The following is a 10150-nucleotide window of genomic DNA, read 5'->3' on the forward strand; positions in this document are numbered from 1 at the left end:
CTTCGGTGAAGTATCATGGTTATGTAGTCTTTTCTCTGTTTATATTTTATGTGTATTTTCTTTAACAATAGTTTTTCTTTTCCTTTAGTAATTTTATCAGACAAAAATTGTAACTTGACTGTGGTTTAAAGCGTGTACTTGTCATTTAGCTTCATTTGAGACATCCTTGTGTCATTGTTAAATAATTAGATTGTGTGCGGTATATTTCTTCTGGCTAGGGTCTCAAAACTTTTTTAACGAGAATAAAAGAAAAATGGCTTTCAGAAATAGAACGTGGTAACGGAATATTGACGAATTAATACTGATATCTTCATTTTTTAAACATTTGCCGTAACAGCTACATAGTTCTGTATTGTTGCAAACATATGCATCATTTTATTGTCGTTTCATCAAAAATTAGAATGCTGCTCACTTGATAAGTGTCGTGATCATTGCGCTTCATAATGTTTACTTTCGTGTTTTTTTGGGGGGGCGTGCATGATGTACATTTAGTCGTTTGTGTAATTTGTCCACATGCAATTCTTGAATTAAGGACTACTTTTTAAATGTTTTTACTAATTTGTGTTAATTTCATAGGGACAATGAAGTTAACCATTACAAAATAAATACGTAGGATTGGAATTCGTGTGCGTATACTTATTTTGTGAACAAGCTGCTCTTCCGTAGAATTGGAAAAACGGTTGAAAATAAATACGTCTACAATACGCAAAATCTGTGATGGACTTTAAAAAAAAATTGTTCAATGGTAACTTAAATCTTCACACTGATCGTGAAGCTCATTGCTGTGTACTGATGTATTCAAAACACCTGCTTCAAATTCATTCCTTTCATAGTTTCATTGTAGTACTTTCCTGCACGTAAAATCTAATCTATTTTTCCCTTGAAAGGAATAGTTTTCTATAAAAAAGTTACATTTATAACGAATACAAATTATAGTTTTGATCTGATGTACATGTAACTCATTACTTGTATTGGTCATTTTGTCGGATGTGACACATCCCCACAATCGTTACAGAGTTAAATTGTGTGTTGTGATTTTTACTAAAATAAGAGCTGAAATATTTGTTAAAAACTGTTTAGAGGAAAACATGCGAAACAGAAACATCTGTGAGTATGTGGCGGAATTTAAAGAAAAGAACATTAACTGGTATCGTAATTTTCATTTTTGTAGTGAACGATCTGTAGTTTTGTAGCGTTGCAAACAACTTCATCATTCCGTGTTTTGGTACTTTTAACAGCAAGTTTTAGGCAAAATATATTCTAGTTTTTGCAGAGCGTCATGCCTCCGTGTGTATGCGGCATTTGCTTTTAAAAACGTGTTATGCGTGCAGTCATGAAATTTGTACCCAAACTCCATGTTTGGAATACCTTGAGCTGTTTTCTTCATGACATACTTCTTTCAAGTTTGAAACGCCAGTTAAAAACATAAGGGTTTGATCTGGTTTAAATTGATGAAAATTGTAGATCTTTTCGCATTACAAATATTACTTGTTTTTATTATGGAGTAAGGTGTTCTGCATTTTCTTAAGACTGATTTAACTTTAAAGAATGCAAAATTCGCAGTGACGTTACTTTGAGCATGATGATGTACATAGTGGTACATTAAGTTCATAATCATCGCTTAAGGGTAATATTTAGGAGAGTACTGGTGAATCTTGGCGGGTTGGGGATAATTAATGAAGATTTTTCGACTGATTCAGAAAAAAGCTCCAAATTAGCCATTTAAAAATATGAATTTTCGAGACCAAAAGGACTCCCTTTTGTGAGGAGAGAGCTTTGCTGAAGACATCTATGTTGTTTACTGAAAAGAGAAAGAAATTGATGCATTTGACACCTGCACTATACTCCAAATTTGGTGGTGGGAATTTAAGGATTGTAAAATTATTATAGTGAGTGTGTCATGGTTTTGAAGTGCTAAAACATATACTTCGCTTAAATTCATTCCACTTCATCTAAAACTCAAGTTTATCTGAATGTGTACAAAGTTCAGATAGCTTAAAAAACTTAATACGACAGTTGAGGTTTTAGTCAAATTGCTAGGTTTCTCAGGATTGAGGTAAAAAAGGCAGTTACCATTACTAAAGTTTTGTACTTAAAAAATAGAATAGACAATGATCTGTGACAGTGCCTTGCAATGCAGTCTTCCTTGGGTGAAAGAGGTACATAAGGTGTCAACAGTTACTGGGGTTGGGTTTTAATACGCTGCAGCAATGTTTAACAACGAATTAAAAGCGATAGCAAAAGACTGTGAGGCCAAATAAGGCCCATAACAAACTCCGGTTTCTGATTAGCGTGCGCGTCGCCATGCACTGCTCGTCGGCAAAATATAATTTTTTTTAAAATTTTTATCCGGTGTCCTGAAGCTTCGAAACTTGCTCGATCGATTGGAATCCTGCTACTGCTTAATCATACAGTAAAGGAATCTTGGCCCCCAAACATTTAGTCGGGCATACCCTTTCAGATGACGTCATTTCTGAATTACACATTTACATCTGGGAGCCAGACGAACGAGGTGGTCTTATGTCCTGTGTACATCTGCCAGCTGGAAACAATTTCAAACAGTAACAGTAAGGGGCCAGTCTGTTTCGAGGTCGGTAGCTTTTCTAGGAACGAAAGGGAGGGCAAAGAAAAGCCTCGCTGTCTCACCACTTTTGGAGCCATCCCCAGATCAGAAACCGGAGACTTTTTCAGGTCTAATAGTCGGATCGTATCGGACTTCGTGGTATCCACGAGGATGATGATTACCCTAACAGTCCCAAATCCTCCAATTTTCGTAGGATTTTTCATACACCCTTGGGAGTTAGGGTTAATCTAATCCGATAAAAGGTCAGATTTGTATCAGACATACGCTTTTGTATTACACGGTAGTAGTAGTAGTACTGTTATGCGGTAATTTCTTACTCATAGTGAATAAAATAATTTTATGCTTTCCTGAATCCCGTGTTTGTTGATGCATTTGCCTATGAAGGCATCTCTTTTATTCAATGGTTCTCAGATCCCTCTGCGTCGTAAGTGGGGTCGGTCGGGAAAAAATGGAGGTGAAGACCAAACTCCTACCCACTGAATGGACACAATGACTGTGTATGGGACATTGCTCTGGGTTAATAGTAGGTAAATTTTAGATGGCATCTTTGCCAAATGCTACTGACCTATACATAAAATCTTTTGCATGCAGATTAGGGGCATACTGACATTTCGGCTGAAATGGCAGGCATGAAAGTCAAGAAATAAACTGCAACGCAAATGATGAGAGGCAACTCTGTTGCATAATGTGCACTGATGGACGCGAGGACTATACTGTTAAGTTTGCCTAAATCTGATTTTTTGTCGCTTGTTTTGTTGCTGGTAGGTTCCAGGGTCAGCTGAAGAAAGTCTTTGTATCAGAAGTACATGTACATGTGTGACCAAAACATACTGTTTTTACTGTTACGCGCTACTTTTCCTGCTTTCCCCTCTCCCTTTTCTGCCTTGGTGTTGTGATTCCTTTCAGTTCAGCCCTTGCGTTAATGTATGGAGTTACGCATGAATGTCTTCACGTGACACCATTGCCGATGTGCTTTGTTGAAGCATTTAAATAAAAGAAATAATTCGTAACTACACGGGAGTTGGGCAATCAAATTGGGAATACGTTTCCTGTGATTCAGCAGCCATTCACTGCACCTTGGTTTTTTTCCCCAGCACTCTGAAACCCAGATATCATTGTTTTTTATTCAGAGTCCTAAGTCACTAAAGTGAACAGCAAGCAACATAACGTAGAATGGAGACTTTTGGAAGAGCTTGAATAAATAGCAAAATACTCAAAGAAACCGCACTTAGGTCTTATCGTAAGCACTGCGTCTCATGAACGTGTCCTAATTGTCCGATTGCGCCTGCTTAGTCAAGTGACGTATGGTAATTGTCAAACACCATTAAGCATGACGTCATCCTTTAGCACAGTGCGTCCGTAGCAAAGTGTCATTTACCAAAAAATAAAGCCGACAGTCAGTACATTGCTGAAACCGCTGACGTGCTGAGTACTTCATTGACAATTGGCTTCTGTAAACAATACTCATAACACAGTTTGTGATGGGAAAACGCAATGTTTTCTGATGTTCGATATCATTTTGCTTAGCGAGCTCAATCAGTCCATTGAATTGCAGTCACTAACGCTCTCTACATCAACGGAATGCAACCTTTCTTCAGTACAATGCGGGAACAACAGATGACCATCGAACGCTTGCCACAACGGCGCTATGTTACATAAACTAGAACCTGCAGAGAGCCCAAAATCTGGCCTTTTTTGGCAAAATCAAGTAGACAGAGTCAAGGGAGTCATGTTGGGGGTAAAAGCTTACAGTGTGTGGACGTTCATATATCTAGTGCATGTATTAAGCTAAAAATCTTAAGTTCCTGATACGGGGATCTATGCTAAAACACCTGTTGTGACGTCACCCTATTCAGTAAATTGTCGATTATTCTTAAGAATGTACAGTTTCATAGAATGCACAGTTTGGAAATGCTTCAAAAACTGATAGATAAGCTTTACTTGATGAACACAAAAATCACTGTGACATTAGATAACAACGCCAAACGCGGTAGAGAAACAAGTTTTAGACGATCAAATTATTAGATTTGACGCGGGGTAACATTTTGTGAGATTAGTGATTTTCAATTAACGTGAGCCGCTCTTTACGTTGCACTATATAATGTTTTCAATGTGCCCCCTTCATTTCTACATACCCCTTCCCATGTTAGTTTCATTTTTACATATCCTCCATGTTAGTTTTATTTCGTCCATTTTCTGTTTAATTAGATGTATATTCTGATGCTTAGGCCTACGTATAATTTTTATTATTTTTCTTTGTGTATTTATTTCAAAATTCACATTTAGCCACTTTACTTTCGGTTAAACCTCAGAAGAAAAGTAATTCTTCGCTATATAGTTACTTAATAGCCATCAGAAAGCAAAAACATGTCTAGTAGAAAAGATCAATTTAGGAGGGGAAATACCAAGTCATTTGAAAAAAACACCCAGTCTCACAGGGTTTGTGCACAGGGTGTCAACTGGCGTCCGTATATGGAACTTTTTCCCAACCCCAGTTTTAACTCCTCTGTTATTAAACAATTTTTAAAACATCTTCAACAATCATAATTCATGTACAATTTTGCAAAACAGATTCATCGTTTAGAAACTTACGTACGAAACTTCCCAGATGAATGGGATGATATTCCAAACGCATGCATATTCCAAACGAAAGAACTTCCTTAGGTGACTGAGGGATCTCAAACAGTAAGCATGTACTTCCAGGGTTGTAAACGTATACTTCATTTGAAGAGACAGTGAACAGTAGTTCTCAGACCAGTCACTCAAGAAATTTGCTTGTTGATGGTGTGAAAGGTCCCCTGTTCCATACAGTCATATCGATAACCGTTAGTAACTTAAATTTAGCTCATTTCCGCAACCAAAATGTAGATGCAAATACATTTGGACCGTAAGAAAGTGTGTGCCCTACGATACACTGATGGCGTCGACAGCATTGTCTGCGTGTAACTTCACGTAAAGCATGTACTAAGCCTGTGAATAATAAAAAAATAGTTGTGCACTCAGCTGAGAGGTTACTCAACGGCTTGAGACAGGAATGAAGCTTTTATGTGCATGCAAATGTACATAGCTAGCCAACGCTGGATATACCCAGCAAGAAATTATACCGAGGGGTACCCCCAACATGTTCAATCCCTATACACACTCCAGACTATCGTTACCTAACACACACCCCCATGTCTGAAAGGCATTCCCAGATTCCAGCGAGACAATGACCAACACAAAGCGGGAGGGGGGGAGTTCTCTCCGTCTCATACCTTGCTTCAAATGACGCTGGACAAATGATGGAATTCAGCTCACGGCTCTCAAAAGCATCAGCGAAGATTTTTGTTCATTTGTACAGTATGGACAATAATAGTGGAGGGAGGGACATTGTTTAAGTCGGAGAAACGACTAAAAGGTGGGGATTGTTTGATTCGAATCATTCTCATTCTCAACTTTTTCGTCGTTTCTCCTTAACCTATCACGCCGTGGATGATTTCAGCTGTGTTTCAATGGCGTTAATCTCTGAACAGGAACTTGGGGAAGGGGTATTGTGGATGGGATGACTTGCTCGGCCATGGAACTTTGAAAAGGGTGACAATAATGTTATGAAGGGGATGTTCATATGACAGATATTCATCTTTAATATGTATTACATTCCTGTAGAGCCTTACTTCAAACCGGCATCTTTGTAACTTTTTAAAATTGTTCTCCCTTTTTGAATACCTTTTGAACTTGGGATGTCCGAAAGCAACAAAAATCACAATCGACCTTCAAGGTTCTCTCACCACTAAAAAATGTGGGCGAATGATTCAATATCCTGTCCCCTGGTCAGCAAAGTGTGTAAAGGGATTTATACCCCACCCAAGAGGATAAAAATAAACCCATGGCGTGTTTATTCTTTTCTCAACTGCAGTTAGTAGATACCCCTTAGGAAAAAAAAATGCTTTGTCAGAGGCAACATTTCTTTCGACAGAAATAATTCATCAACCCAACTGATGCAGTTCCCGTAAATAGGTCCTGCATTAAAACCTGACCCTCTGACCGTCAGCATGGATGAAGCAGTCCCTTTACGTTGCAATGCAGTAGCAATGAAGTGAGGGCATCTTCAAAAAGACGACAGCGTCCTGGAATCTGCAAAGGGTAAATTTCATTTCCACGCCACAATGGTTACCCTTCAAAATGACCACTACACTAATGTGCATCTGGCCAGTAATTGAGTTTCAACCGTTAACTTCATAATATTCGGGTCCTTTTTGGAATTGGCATCATTTATCACCATCCTCTTTGGCAGCAAACATGTTTTATCTGCAACAAAGCCACACTAGTATTATTCAAGTCGAGCACTGTATTAAACGCCTTTCTATAAAACTATGTATATGTGCATGTAAATTTTTGGACGAGCAATCACTGTAAAACAGGATTGAACCTTGTACTGACGTCACGCAATTTATATGTCATTCTATATACTCCGCTGGCTTTTTCACTTTCTTTAAAAGCCTTTTAACTGATGAGCTTGATGACTGTGTAATGGTAATGTAACCGGTTTGACCGGAAGAATCATGTAACCTGTAGGATGAATGCCGATTGAAAATACTTTAGCGACCCACAAGTAAAATGTTAACAGTATGAATGAAGAACAGAACTTCCTTTACAACTGATTAATTCTATTTTTGCTTGTTTCGATAACTGAACACAAGGACAACACAACTGACTGACGGGAGTTTCATCTTTTACACACAGAGAGTCACTCGGCAAACAGCAGAACTCGAAGTTAAAAAAGAAAATGCCGACAGATCAAAAACCAATTTACAATCCCTTCCTGTCCGTCAAAAAATTGTTATTGTAAAAACTTTTTGTTAATTACTTACCTTTGTGTTATCAGATTTCCCTCCATACGACTTGTTATGACTTGGTGTATTTCCTTTTGCCAATTTAATAAATCATATGCGCCAATAAAACACCCGTGTCACGATCCTGCCTATCCGTCTAATATTTTGCAACTAAAAGGCTCTCTGTCTTGCTATGTCTCTCGCTCGCAGCCCGCACGCACGTTGTCACTTGGAAGCCAGTCGATGACTACAGTGAAGAACGGTGTCGTACCCTTGCAACGGTAATAGGGCCCAGTTCATTGCTGTTCCCTCTCCCGAGGATATCTAAGGCTGGCATCGCTAATGGGCGCTCGGTGATATGGATTGCACCCGTAGCGGTGTCCCATGAAATTCCGACTCCCATAAAATTCGGTTCCGGCCTCGCTTGTGCTTGGTACCAACCATTGCTCATGCGCAATTCACTCAAGAAGTCAGGTTTTCGGTGCATTTTCAGCGAATACAAATTCAATGCTACAACCAGTGGTAAAAGAGAGGGGTGCACCCACGCAAATAGGCACAAGAGCCGTCCGCAGTGCTTAGGGATGCACTGCCCAATTCAAAGGAAATTTTTCGGCAGGCTGAAGCGCTGAAAAAGTACCCCTACAGTTTATTTTTAAAAAAAAGGAGATTGTGTGGCCCAAGAAATTGTGGGATTGTGGAAGAATGGCCCAGATTGAACTCCCTAGATTCAAGGGCTCCCATTACAGTGCGAAGCATAGAAAAATGCTACTGAAAAATTGTCCCAAGAGCCTGAAAAGGTGGAGGGATGTCATTTGAAAAATGGCCAATGACAGACATAGGAAAGTTCACTTTTTGGGAGGTGAGTTTGTTTTGGGTGGATAATTAAAAATTTCATCGGTAAACCTACAAAAAATTGAGAATCAATTGAGAGCTGAATGACCCCAGAAAACTTTCTTTTTTTGTTTGAGAGGCCTGAGGGACTTCGGTTGCCCGTACTGGGGCTGCATACGTGGTCAATTTTACATGTCTTCAATGGGGCTTCAATTAGTTCAGTGCACCCATAGAGGGCGATAGTCACGCAGCAACATGATGGAGCATCCGGTCTAAGCCGCATCAGAGCTGCGTGTATGGAGAGAGTAATGTCAGCTTCAGATATTGAAAACAAAATGGCTGTTGGTTATGGTATCCCAGCATGCAGAGACACCAATTTCATTTGCACTTATACACCTGTCAGTTTGTTTCCAACAACAGTGACACTCACGTCGCAACTCTCTGTTTGCAAGGTGATGAGTAACATTGGTAGCAAACTTTACTGGGAATTCATTTCGTCGAATGGCTCTTGACAATTTGGTTGTGAATTCACCCTTGATTTTTATGTGTTACTTTTACTGAAAATAATCTCAAATATTCACAAATAACGTTTGAAAACATTACGTTAAAAAGACAATAAACAGTACCTAAAGTAGCTTTACCAAGTAAGTAAATCTATTTTGTTTTCAAACTCAGCCCAGAAACGTGCCACAGACTCGTATTCCTAATACGTATGCAGCACATGCTAACTGTGTGCATAATCAGAGTTATATTTAATCCTCTTCGTTAACAAGTTTGTGACTTCATCGATCTTTAATCGCATCATGTCAGATAAAAGCACAAATATTGAAAGTCCAAATTTACGTGTTGGGAAGTTCATTTGAAATGTAAAATTGTTATATTAATCGGTCTTTATTAAGCCACACTCGAGGGTAAATGCACTTGGTGTGGGAAAACATTCCAATGAAAATTCAGGGGTGAGACCGGACCGTAACAAAACATCCAAGAAAATCGCTTGGTATTATTTGTACATGTACACATGTGGGGCATAGGCCTACATGTTACGTACAAGTATACATGTACATTCACATATACATACATGTACATGTACACATATACATACATGTACATGTATACATGTACATGTATGTAGATGTACCGTTACATGTGCATGTACATACATGTACATGTAGGCCTATTTGTATGTGCGTAAACATGGTAGACGTAAATGGCATGCAGGTTTTGTCATATTTGCTGCATTAACGCATGCACGTATGCACATTACAATGTACACAACGTATACTTGTACATTTCATGTACAGTGTACATGTATCCTTATCCTGTTAGATGTATGCATGTATTGAATATGTACATGTACGACATTATGAAGGAGTTCCATGTGTTTTGCCCTACGTTAAAGTTTAAAAAAGATTAGGACACAGCAAGCAGTTTGCAGCAGTTTTGGTTTTGTTCCATTTTTAAAAGAAATTCAAATTGTTAGCCTATACATTGTTCATGAACACTTAAGGCATACCATGTCCTTTCAGCCTCCAACATTATACTACAAGCATCTGAAGTGCCCAAACTTATCAACCTTTAAGAGGAAATCCCTGTATTATCATCTCCCCTTCACCATGGTGCCATGTTCACAATCCATCTTTGTCTCCAACCATAAAAATCTCCACGGATGTTTAGCGCCTTTATCAACAGATAGGCCCTCATCTCAGTCAATTATTTGATATACCATTATGCCAAATTATCGAGAATTAAGTAAATCCTGTGAAACATCCCCAAAATCAACTGACTTTCTGTAGAAAGCCATACGGAATCCACCACATGTACACGTACGTACACAACTCAAAACGGCATCCATGTTTTGCTGCTGAAGTAACATGTGCACAACACATGTCATGTGTTGCTGGTTAGTATTCCCGTACATAAGTGG

The sequence above is a fragment of the Acanthaster planci genome, linkage group LG16, assembly GCF_054643075.1.
Source record: "Acanthaster planci isolate LZ-2023a linkage group LG16, COTS_SCS, whole genome shotgun sequence".
NCBI classification, from domain to species: Eukaryota; Metazoa; Echinodermata; class Asteroidea; order Valvatida; family Acanthasteridae; genus Acanthaster; species Acanthaster planci.